Source organism: Felis catus, chromosome D3 (genome assembly GCF_018350175.1).
Source record: "Felis catus isolate Fca126 chromosome D3, F.catus_Fca126_mat1.0, whole genome shotgun sequence".
NCBI lineage: Eukaryota > Metazoa > Chordata > Mammalia > Carnivora > Felidae > Felis > Felis catus.
The window spans coordinates 48,239,134-48,254,070 of NC_058379.1; the positions used below are offsets into that span (position 1 = coordinate 48,239,134).

At 41.8% G+C, this 14,937-nt stretch overlaps 1 long non-coding RNA gene across 2 annotated transcripts in view; it reads right to left on the reverse strand.

Moving 5' to 3' along the window:
• The window catches only part of LOC123381293, a 312,463-nt gene that overhangs the window by 225,550 nt on the left and 71,976 nt on the right, over positions 1–14,937 (reverse strand). For both annotated transcript variants that reach the window (XR_006588131.1, XR_006588130.1), the window contains 3 exons: positions 11,368–11,477; positions 6,360–6,468; positions 4,743–4,951 (listed from right to left, as the gene is read on the reverse strand). This is a non-coding gene — a long non-coding RNA (uncharacterized LOC123381293). The remainder of the gene's footprint in view (positions 1–4,742; positions 4,952–6,359; positions 6,469–11,367; positions 11,478–14,937) is intronic.

The following is a 14,937-nucleotide window of genomic DNA, read 5'->3' on the forward strand; positions in this document are numbered from 1 at the left end:
AAGAACTTCCTTATACTTAGGAATCTTTAAGATTTCTTTATAAATCCCTTATTGTGAAAGTGTTCAAGAATAACCTAAAAAAACAATCATCCATGTGGTATTTGTACAAAGAACGGACATTCAATTAGAGGATTCTATACTCCCTTCTAACTCTACACTCAAAGCCATTATCACTTTTTTTTATAACATAGAGTCAGTCCTCAAGAAAAATCAAAACGTACAACCCCCAAATTCCAGAGGTAAAATAGACATGCAAAACACGAGCTCCTATTCCTTCAGTGTCTGCTATCTGTCCTAGAGCAGGGCTTTGTCCAAGCCGACAGTTAAATTCTTGATAAATAAATGGTTACAATATGTATGGATTCTTTCTCAAGTGAAAAGAAGGATTAGATATTCAGTCTGACCACATCATTTCACAAAAAGGAAGTGCAGTCCTAATGGTTTCAGTGACTTCTCAAAAGTCACAAAGCTGTCTGAGGTAAAGCCAAAATATGAACCAGTTTACTGCTATTTCCATTTCTCTGGGTTGCCTTGGAGCTCTTTCCAGAAACAACTGAAGAAAAGAAACACTGGATCTCAAGAAAACTAGGCCATTTTGAAACATGGTAAACATGTTTATAGTCAAAACCAAGAGGTTTAATCATCACTGTAATGACTCCAGGAGGGATGTTGCCCAGGACCAGAAGACACAACACAGAGCCGGAGGAAAAGTCAATCACCTTTCCTCTCAGTCACTAAGCATCTATCATGGCATTTCCTAAATTTCCTTATGGAAAGACAAAATAATATAATAGTGATAATCATGTCATATTTGAAGGTTCTGTGGCAGTACGTAACCCAAGAATACGGCCCTGTGTGTACTGAAAGATCTGAGTTAACTCAGTGTCTGTCATTCCACAACAGAAGAGAGAGTGGACAAGAAACCATTACTTCGTTACCTTGGCCTAAAAGAATATTGATGTAGATGGTAATAATGGGGATTTTCTGGCCTGGTTCTCCTCTCTGCCTTCATTATATATATACGTTCATTATATATATGCATTATATATATTCATTATATATAGTCATTACACGTATTTATTATATATTCATTTTATATATATTCATTGTATGTATGTGTTTACATTATGCAAGTTAGCAATAAGTTTTGGGGGCCTTTCTTTTTTCTATTGGTGGTCTGTATCGATCTAAATCACCACAAAATTGCCAACTCCTCATGCAACTTTATACTCTGTAGCTACAGTCCACAAGTCCAGAGTCAACCAAAAAGATTTATTGAGCAATGACAGGCATTTCGTTTTCTTTTGTTGAACTATTTCATGAGATGAGAGTTGAACGCTGCATTTGTCCATTCAAAGAATATTCCTGGAGTGCCCATGGCTTGGTCGCCACTGTGATTATATTATGTTGTAAGGTGTGGCCTCTGCCCTCAAGGAGACCATCAGGTACTATGGTATGGCTTCCTTAGACTTCTGTCAGGTTCTGTGGGAGTCCCAACGAGGACACCTAGCTCAGCCTGAGGGAAGCGAGGCCTCCAGAGGAGCTAGTGCTGGAGGTGCCTCTTGAAATAAAATAGAAATAAGCTGGTTGGAAAAGGGGTCAGCAGTTTCTAAGTAGCACTTGCCAAGGCAGGAACTGCGAAGGGTCTGGTGTGGCTGGTTTGGGGCCCATGTTAAAGGAGGGGCTTTAACAACTCTGGTCATTGTGTCGAGACAGGGACAGATGTCAAGGACTTCTTTCTCCCCTTTACCCTATGGCCATTGCCTTGTTTCAGGCTGTCACTGCCTCTCTCTAGAGATATTATAATTCCTTTCTAACGGCTCTCCCTTCTGCCAACCTTTCTTTCCACTTTGCAGTTCATCCCCCACACTTGAGAAGAGGTAGCTTTCCAAAACACAAATCCAAACAGGTCATTCTCCAGCTTCGCCTTTGCCTATGAGATAAAGTCAAATTTCCTAACACAGCACATCAACAATTTACACTCCAGCCTCTTGCCTTTCTAGCTGAATCTCCTGTCTCCTCCCTCCTCATGATTTAAAATGCAGCTAACATGTAAGTACTCAACATACCCTCCCACACCATGCCCCCCACACTTCTGACCTTTGTGCATGCATAGTATTTCCTCTGCCCAGAGTGCCTTTTCCTGTAGCAGCCTCCAGCTCACCTTTCAAGGTGCTCTTCAGTAAAGCCTTTCCCAACTTGTTTAGGAAGTTGTTCCTCCATTTTCCATAGTCCTTTGCACATATTTCTACTATATCAATTTGCATCCTGTATCGAATCTTTTTCTATACAACTTCCCCACCCACAGGAGTAACCATATCTCAGTTTTCTTTGTTTTATCATTACCCTTCAGAATTAGCCAGTACGGGGGCGCCTGGGTGGCTCAGTTGGTTAAGCGTCTGACTCTTGATTTCAGCTCAGGTCATGTTCTGACGTTTTGTGAGTTCAAGCCCCACGTCGGGCTCTGCACTGGTGGTGCAGAGCCTGCTTGGGGTTCTCTCCCTCTCCATCTCTGCCTCTCCCCTGCTCATGTGCTTGCTCTCTCTCTCTCTCTCTCTCTCTCTCTCTCTCTCAAAATAAGATAAATATTAAAAAAAAAAAAAAAAAAGAATTAGTACCTGGAAAACAACAGGTACTCAGTGTACCTGTTTCCTCATTAAAATTCAAAACCTTCATTAGTTTGACTCTTTATTGAGACCTATCAGCACCATATGTCTGAACGTGGAAAACATGTCTCACCTCTCCCCTTTGACTTACACTTCTGGCAGGCACTGCCCTATCTGTCAGCTACCGATTTATTCCAAACTTTCTCTCCAAAAGCAACAGACTGGCCTCCAGTGCTGTCAAGACTCACGAACCGGGTGAAACACCCTACTAATATGGAGTTACAGACACCTTTGTCAGAAATAATCTGTATGTGTTTTAAATATCTGATGAAATCCGAGTGTGCAAACGAAGGTGACTAATTTGACACATCCTACAATGTTACCACAAATACAAAAAAAGTGCCTTGGGTCAAAGGCCCAAAGTAAGTCCTTCCTACCCTGGGATGAAGCAACGTGTGTAAACGAAAAAAACCCAGGAGGAGTCTTTACACTGTTGTTCCCCAGGAGGAAGGGAAGGGACACTCGTCCCCTCTGTGGGGGATCAGCAAGACTAGCTCACACTGGAGTTCATTCCTGTTCCTTCATGTGAACTGGCTCATAATCCCTTTATCACTCAAAGGAGCATATTTACATGTGATTCGTGTCATAAAAGTTAATCCCAAAGTTCAAATCTTAACTCCAGAATGTGGAAAAACCCTTTGAGATGCTGGTGGTCCAAAAGAATGATGGTTCCTGTAAAAGGTAGAATCAATATTGTGAAGAAGAAAAAAAAATATATATATATATATGTGTATTATATATATATATGTATATATACGAAGTGAAAATTAATGTACTATTTAAAGGTAATCAGCCTTTCTACAATTATTTCATGGTCATGGATTTTGTGTTGATGCTGGCTAATTAGCCAACTATGAATTATATATGTATATTTTAAGTAAGCGTGTGTGCACGCTAAAGGCTTTTTTCCCCTTTATTTCATTGTGAAGCAAATCATTTGATGTGGCTCTGCATAAAGCTCTAATACACATCAAAAAGCAATCAACAAACTCTTTGAGTACATCAAGCAGGATAATTTAGATGGTTTTTAATCATGATTATGAAAATATAATTAGGTGGTTTCATGTTTGTTGCTGAGTATATGTAGAGGAAAGTGATTCTCCAAATAGAAAATGCGGGCAATATTACACAGAAACCACAAGAGAACGGTAGGCATGAGGCACACACACGCGCGCGCGCATGCACACACACAGAGAAACCACTGTTTTCTGTTTTCAACATATCAGCAGCTCTTTATATTTAAAAAGAATATCACTTCTTTCAAGGTGCCAAAAGCAATCTTATTTAATAAACTGATTACATAGCAGTCGGTTTAAAAAATGCCTCCCTTTAATATCATCATAAACTTTAGCTGTTGCCTGCAATTGAAAACAAATCCTCCCTGCCATGGCCCCTACACAAAAAGAGGCGGGAGACTCATCAGTGCTCAAGCAGCTCGTGTGTCATTAGTGACCGCTGGGAGTAGGTACAGTCATGGGTCTGCACAGCTAAATGATTGTGCACTCATGGCCTTTCCTAATCCATTCGAAATAAATCTGATATTTATCTATCTCCAATTGCCCAGTTTAGAAGTTGAAAGGATCCGTGAGCCCTCGTGCAGGAGGGTGAATCACACGCAAGCACACACTATTTCATGCGAACCTATCCACGCACCCCCACCTGGACAGGACAGATGACAAGAGGGACTCCACTCCCCCCCTCCCCCCCCCCCCCCCCCCCCCGCCACATGGACTCCCTTCCCCGACTTCCCTGGTGGACGCTCCCAAGCCACATTTCATTTTTTCCCCTGCACGGCCAGAGTTGATTACTGGCTCCATTAGAAAAACCCATCCTTCCTAGACCATTTCGGAAATCACGTACAAGAGCCTCGGGTTGCACTTGGAAGAATTTGGTCACCAGCAAGCTGGCCCCTTTTGTTGAGAAATTCAAAGAGTCACATCACCATGACTTTAACGAAGCCACAATTAGGGTGGCTTTCTTCCAGCGCCACGTGTAATCTGTTTTACCACAAAAATGCGAAGTTGCTGTCTGTGCACACAATTTTAGCATTTCTGGTTTTTATGCCATCTTACTTACAAGAAACTCCCAGCTGTTATAATTTGTCTCATCCATCGCTCTCTTGTAGAACCAGCCTTTGTTCCTTTTTTTCAGTGCCAGGGACTTGCTGCGTTTCACCTGATGTGATTTGTCCAGGCATTAATAATGCATCTTCAAGATGCAAGATGCATGAATTCCTTTAGTAACAGATCTGCTGGCAGAGGGCTGTATTGTATTGTACAGCTTTGCTGCATAAAGGAAAGGCAAAGGGACAAAGGGAAGGTCATCAGCCTCAGGAGTGAGAAATATTGGTTATTTCAGAACATCATTCCAACCAGCTCATGGTAAGGACATGCTGAGGACGATGAATATTAGACCAACAATTCTTAAAAAAAAAAAAAAAAAAGCTGTTGCCGAATCTTCAATTTATCCCCATAGAGGACACTGAGTTGCACAGTTGCGCACACAGATGACGGCTCAGGAAGTCCAGGGTATCTGGCTGTTCTCATATCTGGCTTGGTACACATCAAGGGATATTTCCTATTCATAGGTCCTTACTCTCCCTTCAGACCTCAGGGCACACTCCCAACTACCTTCTCAGTGGCCTTGATGCAACTGTCGTTACTGTTACTCGCATGAATTTTTCATCACCTTGCATTTGTGAAGAGCGTGTATTTTCAAGCTGCTTTATAGTCATTAATAAGTTATTTCTCACAATTATCCTGAAAAGTAGGACAGGAATTCTTTTCTCAATCTTACAGTTAAGGGAAAAGTAGTGTGGATGGGTTACAGGCGAGAAGTTCGCAGGGAGTCTGCTTTCCAGAGTTGGAATGAGGACGCGTTTAGAGATCCACCCTGTCTCCTAAACAAAATAGCTGCCTCTGGAGTGGTAATGTGAACAATTTAAGGCAGAATTTAAGGACTCGATTAGGAATAATCAGGTGCTTAGTGGACACAGCCATAAACTCTACAGGAAAATAACCCCTCTTCAGATGATCGGATTTTGAACTCAAGGCTTTGCAATGCCACCTGACTCGTACATCTTAGATTTTTTTAAGAAACAACGACTCTAGGGGTGCCTGGTGGCTCAGTCGGTTAAGCGTCCAACTTCGGCTCAGGTCATGATCTCACGGTTCGTGAGTTCAAGCCCCGCGTTGGGCTCTGTGCTGACAGCTCAGAGCCTGGATCCTGCTTCTGATTCTGTGTCTCCCTCTCTCTCTGCCCCTCCCCTGTTCATGCTGTCTCTGTCTGTCTCAAAAATAAATTAAAAAAAAAAAAAAAAACATTAAAAAAAAAAAAGAAACAATGACTTTATCATGTAACACCAAAAGTTCAGCCAAGGAAACAGGCGCTTGTGCAGGTGACCATTTAAACTTCTGGTGTCCGTGAGGACTTCCGGCAAGATTTGTCAATATACAACCAAACCACGATCTTCGGACCGTCATTACAGTGGGTTCACCTGCCTCCTACATCCATGCTCACCACTGCCGGCAAACCAGCCCCCCCCAAAAAAATCTCATTTAATCAATAACATTTGCTTTCAGGGCAGCTCTCCTTTACTGCTGTTCCATCTCTGTCTGGGTTACCATAGCAACTATTCTCAGAGCAGTGTGATACCCAGTTTATACATTTCAGCCCTGTCACATGACTGACTACCTGCTTCTACTTTAATCGTTGCTGGAGGGAATGCTCAAAAAGTGGCTGCTTCCTGCTTCCTGTTGTAGTCCACCAAACTGCCGTCATGTTTTCCATTTCCTCTCACAACCTAGAAAACACGTGTTAATTGTGCTGACTCCCAAAGGAGAAGGGGGGACAGCTCCAGCGGTAGGTGACAGAGCCCCAACGGCAAGAATTAGCAGAGCCTTCCAGGCCCTCACAGCCAAGTTCTTTTTCCCTACAGAGATGCTCTCAGAAGTAGCGGGCCTCCTTTTTAAGATCTTAATTGCAGAATAAAAGATGTTTCTGACCTCATCCTAGCCTGAGATCCATCATCCAGTGGCCCCGTGACCTCCGCACACTCATCCCCATTCATGTAGCCATTTCGTGGGCCCCCTGCAAGGCAGCGCCTGGAACTTGGGACTCTGAGGAGCCTCCCTTGTTGCAGCTTTGAGGGGTCCGTTTAAATCACATTATAAACCTAATGAAACACAGCTAATGAAGCACAGATGTCCTATCAGATTTGGAGCTCTGACTCCCTGTAAAAGCCCAGTAAAAATAAATGAAAGGAGCCTTGTATCCATGGAAATGGGCAGCTCACATGTTAATCCTTCCCCCTCACCCATTTATGAGTTCATTACCATTTCTAATTCCAGGGCTTCTGAAAGCATTTGTGGCTTCTGGGTCAGTCATTTCCTGGAAGCTCACATCCCTAGCCTGACCTCTTTGTTCAGAGACATGGGAAAGTAAGCAGGTGCATATTGCTTATCAGTTGCACAAGCTCCTGGCTAGTTTTTGCTGTTTTGAGATGTTGAGATGAATCTAGAGTCCCGTGTCCTCCTGCGACCTAGAAGCTGGCCTTTCATGGACCAGGCTTCCATGTCAGTTGAGAATAACACTAGGGAACTGGAACAAGAATGATCTAATACCAGAGAGTTCTTCTGTCACAGCATGGCTCATGGCCAATATTCATTCCTCCTTTAGATTAAGACATGAACGTTCCCTCATCAGATGGAGATCACTTTCAGGCATTGTTACGGTATCTACTATTACTTGCTAAGGTCGTGAGGGAAAATGGCAAAAGAGGGGTAAATTCTGTTGGGAAATAAGATTACGCTGAATCCAGAGTTCGAGGCACTCCCAGGGCAGCAGGCCAAGGCAGGACACTTAACTGAGCTGAGAAACACCATGAGGGCGTCAGCTGCCCAGTGGCCAGGAGGTCCATGAGAAGAGAAGACACATTACAAAAAGAAGAAAAGCCACGTAGGGCACCTTCAGAAATGAAACTTGTGTCCCTTATAGATTCAGCTTGGTAAGAATAACGAAGGGGTATAGAACAAGGGGTAGAACAAGGGACAATGCCCTCTCTGCCCATCAGCAGCCTTGTTTCTTCTTTTGGTTTTTGGTTACTGGGTAACATTCATTCTCTTTCCTCAGGTATTGGCTTTTAGAAACAACCAGTTCATGTTGGAGCCAAAGTGGCTCTCTCAGGGACATTCTTTGGGGACAGCTCTGGGCATGCTTCATTTTTTTAGATTATAGTTTTGAGTTCTTAAATTTTCAAAGATGTCTTCTGAAGGATAAAGTACATATTCTCAACTGAAAAGAAGATATCTGAGCGTCAGTTAGTAATACTTTGCATTAACGTATCTTCTTAAAGAGACAGATTTTACATGTCTGTCACTTGATCTGTCCTGGACACGGGGGATGAGAGACGTTATTAGATGAGGAAACTGAGGCACAAAGCAACAGACAGATCTTCCTGGGGCCATGCGTTAGTGTCAGCAATAGAACTGAGGCTTCTAATAATAAATTTCAGACCCCAAGTAAGAAAGCATTACAAGCCCTAGACATTGTTTTCAAAACAATCAATTTTGCCCGTCCTAATAGCTGAAAAATGAATGCTTCCTAAAAATGGTCCAAGAAATTAAAGCTTAGGCTTGTGATTATTACAGCGATTTGTCAGTGGTAGTGTATGATTTTTTTGGAAGAGTACCAGCTGTATTAGCAAGAGGATAAGAGTGCAGTTCATTTTTCATTTGCCTAATATAGATATCCTTGCTTCGCCAAAGAAAGAGCTAAAAAGAAGTGATAAAGCATCAATGATGCAGCAACATAAGCGACTTCACGGAAAATGATTTAAACCTTCCGCTGCCCGCTAACATGAGAGATTTTTACCACTGATTTATGTGAAGAACTGTCAGAAACAGAAACAAGCCCGAGCAGGAAAAGGGGGGGGGGGAAGTTATGGGGGCAGCTAAGACCATTTACCTACTCTCTACCATGTGACTCGGTAACTGTGAGGGGTGAAATGTGTCACAAAAACCCAACACAGTGACCTGGATGTTGACAGGGAGGGTGTTGAAAGAGCCATCTGCTTATAATGACACAAGGTGAGTGTGTGTCAACAACCTGTTGCTTCAACGCTTCCTTCTCCCGGTTAAGACCAAGTGGCTGGACTGGAGCAGGAAACTCGGCTGCCAGGGGGAGCTGGCGACCAGCTGTCCCAGCTTTCTTCGGTTAGCACTATCTCTCCTTCCTCCTCAGCCCTCTTCTCTTCTTCTTTGGGCTTTTATTCAACCCACCCACCCCTGTGACACATTTTGGAGTACATGAGCTCAGCTTCATAAAACATCTTAGAAATTTAAGATGCTTAAATTAGGGCAATTTTCCGTCAACAATTTCCAAAACCACATAAAGACCGAAAGAGTCAGAATTCTTTTTAAGCAACTTTAAGGAATTGTTGACGCTGCAGATTGAGACACTGCCACTACTCGACAGTGGATGCTTTGAAGCGAAGGAGCAGAGGGTTTTCAGTTTTGGAGGCCCAAGAATGCACTTTTGCTGTCACGGACGGCCCCAGCCAGAGGGCAGGTGCGTGACAAGGAGCCGACAGACTGGGAGCAGAAACCCGCAGTCTTGCATTATTCCCTTTTCCTCATCAACTCTCTCTCCAAAGTTAACAACAGCTGCAAAGCTTTATCTTTTGGGGGGGAAGTCTGTAAAGAAGGTAATGCTTGGCGTTTGGGGGGTAAAGTCCCCAGGAATACATCTTAAGTTACTAGCTCCGCATCGTAACATACATACAGGAATGCAATTCGATTCTGTAGAGAAAGTATGTTTCAAAGCACTTTGACATGTCTTTGCTCATGTGTGTCTTCATGATCCTACAGGGGAAAGAAAACATTTCACAGATGAGCTCCCAGAGCTGAGTGGAGCTTGACGGCCCCACAGAAGCTAGGGGCAGAGGCAGACGAGGACCCGCTGCTTAATCCCTGCTCTCAACTCTGCGCTGCCACTTTTTTTCTAAAATTGCATACTCAAAAAATAAATCAGTTTTATACTTTGGCCGGGTGTCCCCACTTCTGAAAACTCACAACTAATATATAAGCAAGTAACTAAAATAGCAAACTTCCACATTCCCTGTCTTGAAAATGTAGTACTTTATTCCTGGATTAGAACTAAAGCTATTTCTTGCTTTACTCAAAAGTTGTAAATAAATGTTTACCATCATATAATTTTAATAACTATGAATAATTTAACTCAAATTACTAGATCACCATGGGATCACCATCACCATGTCCTGGACTGGAGGCTCTGATATTCAGTCTTGATTTTAGCACCAGGTGATCTCCAGGTACCAATGTTTTCCTTTGTAAAATAAAGAGATTAAACCAATTTATTTGTAAGGTACTTTTCTTGAAGTCTAGATTTTATGAAGCTGAAATCCATCTATTTTTTAGGGCACTAGGTTATCTTCAAAAACGCTATATTGATACGGATCCTGCCTCATTTTCTCCACTAAGAAAACAAGGGGTCTTTCTCCTCTGCTCCCGTTCACAGGACACAGTGTGGAGGAACCTTCAGGTAAGATTGTGGGCATGTGGCCCTATCTATTCTGACAACCCAGAGGCCCCAAACGGAGGCCAGCCAAAGCAGGACTGGGGAGAAGTAAGTGCCTAAAGAGGAGTGGAAATTCACCCAGCCAGCAACCCTCCCTTGGAGCATTGTCGTGCCTTTCCCCAAGGCGATCCCTCCCTATTGGCAGCCAGGTGACCACTGGCCTCTAGGCAAAGACTCTGCTTTTTAAATGGACAAAGGACTGTGAACAGAGAGAGGATCTACTCAGCTCTGCACCGGGAAGAACAGCTTTCTGGACACAGAGCCCAGAAGAAAATTATGCCCCAGCACGTACCATTTCATAGAAATAATGAGGGAAACAACGAGTTAGGCTTCAAAGATGACATGAGCTCCTATACCTCCAAAAGTGCTCTCCAATAGTCTGGTGGTGGTGCACTACTCAACAGCAATATCAATAGATACCAACCAATATTCATAGAACGAATCAAGGAAGTGGTTTATCAAGCAAAACTACTAAAGTATATCTGGCAAAATGATTACTTCCATCCTTACGTTTGCCTTGATAAACCCACTCACTCCAAACTACTAGCATGAGATCATTCCTAAGGAAAATACGTTTGAATGTGCTCTCTCACTCATTTCTCTCATGTATTAATTTATTCAACAAATGTACACATCACCATCTGTGTGCCAGGCACTATGTTAAGAATGAAAGAAGGAAAGAAGAAACGAGAGTGTCAGCCCTCAGAGGCCATATGGTCCAAGGGAACAAGTGACACCAACATCGGTACAAGGGCCATGTACTACAAAGTACAGAGACGACCTAGGAGAAGACAGTTGCTAGAGGTACCTTTGAGAGAGAGGGGGAAAAAGAAAAAACCAGCTGCCATTTAGAAGATAAACTGACTTAACCTTATTCCTAGTAAATGGTTTACAGGAAGGAGGAAATGGCTGATTATGAGGAAAAGACCATCAAAAATAATATGGACATGGAAAACTTCAGGTGTCACAGTCTGCCATGTTTAGAGAGGCAGGTGCACATAAGGTCTGCCATCATGTCGTAATGAGACACTGAGGGAAACTTGAGTTATGGTCATTCTGAATTCACTTATAGAGGAAAATCCTTATCTTTCCATAGTTCACTTACTTGCTTTGTGAGAGCTGAAAACTGGCAGAACATTTAAAGCATTCTGTGATGTGTTCTATGAGCAGTCCGCCTCTGTGGTAGACGGGTGGAGGGTGTGGGCCAAATGGACTCTAGAAAGGAAAATATGCTGATAACTCCAGGGCTGATTAGGTGGCCGACTTGCACATCCAGTCTTAAGCACACAAGCTACTCTCCCACGCCCAGACACTCGTGGCCCATGGGTAACATTTGTTGGAGTGGTAATGATGTTTTAGTAGGGCACTGTCACTACTTAGACTAGCACACGGTTGCCAGCAGCGTGTTGGGAAAGCTTTCCTGTTAAAGCTTTATCTACCATTCCCCCTCAGTATTGATGCATGAAGATGCCCACCATAACCATCCTTACCCATTGTCCACCCTCCATGTCCCCTTCTCCCTGCCACATGTGTCCTTTCTTCCACCCAAAAGGGAAGTTGTTTCTACTGCGGTCTGGGAAGACACATCCTCTGCTGTTTTTGTCTTGCTTTGCTTTTGCTTCCCCTCTCCTAGCTTTTCTCTCCCTCTTTTTCATTCCATTTTTCTTACACTTTATCCCTCATACTTCCTCCCTCTTTTCTCCCCATATCACTGTACCAAGGAGAACTCTTTTTGAAGACCTATTCTTATTCTTTATACCAACATGCAATCTACTGCCTGCATATATTGTTTTAAAAGCAAGGAAGGGGGGTTTGAGTCATAAAAAAAAATCTAAAACTCTATTTATACATAGCCAAAACGAGTTAAGTAAGGAGCAAAATAAAACCTCTTCTATTTAAATCAAAGTCAGGACAAGAAATTCTGCCAGCAATTATGACCATCACACTGGTGGGCATAGCCAGAGCAAGAAGTATGGAAAAGAAATGAGAGATGGGATCGGGGCAAAGGGGGGCACCTGGGTGGCTCAGTTGGTTAAGCATCCAACTTAAGCTCAGGTCACGATCTCATGGTTTGTGAGTTCGAGCCCCGTGTCAGGCTCTGTGCTGACAGCTCAGAGCTTGGAGCCTGGTTTGGATTAGGTATCTCCCTCTCTCTCTGCCCTTACCCTCTGTTCGTGCTCTCTCTCTCAAAAATAAATAAATATTTTTAAAAATTAAAGAAAAAAAAAAAGAAATGAGATGGGAAAACTGAAAGAGAGAGAAGGAAAACTATTTGTGTATGATATGATTATCTAACAGAAATCTAAATCAACTGGAAAATTATTGTAACTAATGTATGAGATACATAAGATCACCAGATATAAGATCAACATACAGAAACCACTAGTATTTTTATTTATCAACAACGTTCACTTAAAAAATATAATGAACAAAAGATCTTATCATGGCAATAACAAAACACTAAGATTAAGCCTAATAATAAATGTGCTAAAAAAGTCAATATTTTGTATGTAAAAATCTCTCCAAATTAATCTAGATATTAAAAATAATCTAGGGGTGGGTACCTAAGTGGTGCAGTCAGTTAAGCATCCAATTCTTTGATCTCGCCTCAGGTCATGATCTCACAGTTTGTGGGTTTGAGCCCCGCATTGGGATCTGTGACATCAGTGCAGAGCCTAATTGGGATTCTGTCTTTCCTTCTCTCTGCCCCTCCCCCACTTGTGCACGCACGTGTGTGTGTGCGCATGCGCACGCTCTCTCTCTTAAAATAAATCCCTTTTATTTTATCTCTTAAAATAAATAAACTTAAAAAAATTCTTAAACTAATCTAAATGAACTTGACTTACTTGATTACAAAGTTCACATAAAAGAGAAAAGACTAAAAATATTCAAGAAAGCTTAGCAAAAAAATTAAAATGTGAACTTGCACAAATATTAAATACACTATGTAGCTATGTAAATTAAAATGGTGTGGCATTTATGCTTCCAGAGCAACACAAAAGAGTAAACAGGGAGGAATAAATGGAAAAGTTTCACATATATGTGAATCTAATACATAAAATTAATCAAACATTTAAAAATTTTGTTTAATGTTTATTTATTTCTGAGACAGAGAGAGACAGAGCATGAGTGGGGGAGGGGCAAAGAGAGAGGGAGACACAGAATCAGAAGCAGGATCCAGGCTCTGAACTGTCAGCACAGAGCCCAATGTGGGGCTCGAACCCACAGACCATGAGATCATGACCTGAGCTGAACCCACAGACCATGAGATCATGACCTGAGCTGAAGTCGGCCGCTCAACCGACTGAGCCACCCAGGTGTCCTAAGCATTTTAAGTCAGTAAAGAAAGGGCGGGTGCCTGGGTGGCTCAGTTGCTTAAGCATCTGACTCTTGATTTCGGCTCAGGTCACGGTCTCACAGTTCAGGAGTTCTAGCCCGGCGTTAGCCTCTGTGCTGACAGTGCAAAGCCTACTTGGGATTCTCTCTTTCTACCCCTCCCCTGCTCACTCTCTCTCTCTCTTTCAAAATAAATAAATAAGCATAGGTAAATAAACAAATAAATACATAAATAAATCCATAAAGAAAGGGAAGAATATATGCAATTAATAGCACTGGGAAAGTCATTTCTGTACTTTGGAAGAAAACTCTGATTCCTACATGACTCCACATACAAAAATAAATTCCAAGGTAATTCAAGAGCTACACACACACACAAACACACACACACACGCATGCACAAATTAATATAGAGGAAGAAAATATGGAAGACTTTTATAACCTTGGGATTAGGAATATCTTTCTGAGCAAGAAAATAATATTATGTATGTTCTATATAAAGCTCTATAAAGAAAAAGATAAGTAGATTAGAAATTTTTCAATTCTTTTAGATGAAATACACTACAAGCAAAGCTCAAAGGCAAACAAGTAGGAGAAAAAAATTTGCAACATTTGCAATAAATGTGTTTCAGACAACAGATGACTTTCTATAATATATAAAGAACTTTTGCAAATCAAAAAAACAAAGCAACCTAAGAGGAAAAAAAGCAGACAAGGATTAGGTAACATTAACCAAGAGGATATTATTGCCAAGCAATAACCTAAGTGCTTCACATATAGAAACTCAACTAATTTGCATAATGACCCTTCGATCAGATGCTATTAGTGTCTCCATTTTATAGGCAAAAAAACTGAGGTACAGAGAAATTTCATAACTTGCCCTAAGTTTTACGGTTAGTAACCGCTAGAGTCAGTGTTCAAATTTTAAAATTCTGACACCAGAAAAAAATTCACAGAAAAACACACACACACACACACAAATAGCAGATAGATTTAAGAAAAGCTGTTCAACTTTCAGATCAGTGAAATGCAAACACTAAAACACAAAAAGATATTTCTATCGGCCAGCTAAAAATTAATCAAATGGGCTAAAAGGACCAACATGGTGAAGAATGTAGGGAAACAGTTACTCATACTGTTACTGGGATGTCCCTTGGTATAACATTTTCAAGGTTAAAATGTTAAATAGGCATTTAGCAGTGTCCCTCAAACTTAAAAGGGCTTACCCTTTGATCCAATAACTCCATTTCTATCCCTTGGAAATACTTGGACATGTGCCCAGAGATGCACATACTGAAAAACTGAAAACAACCTTTATGTCCAACAGTAAGGGAATGGT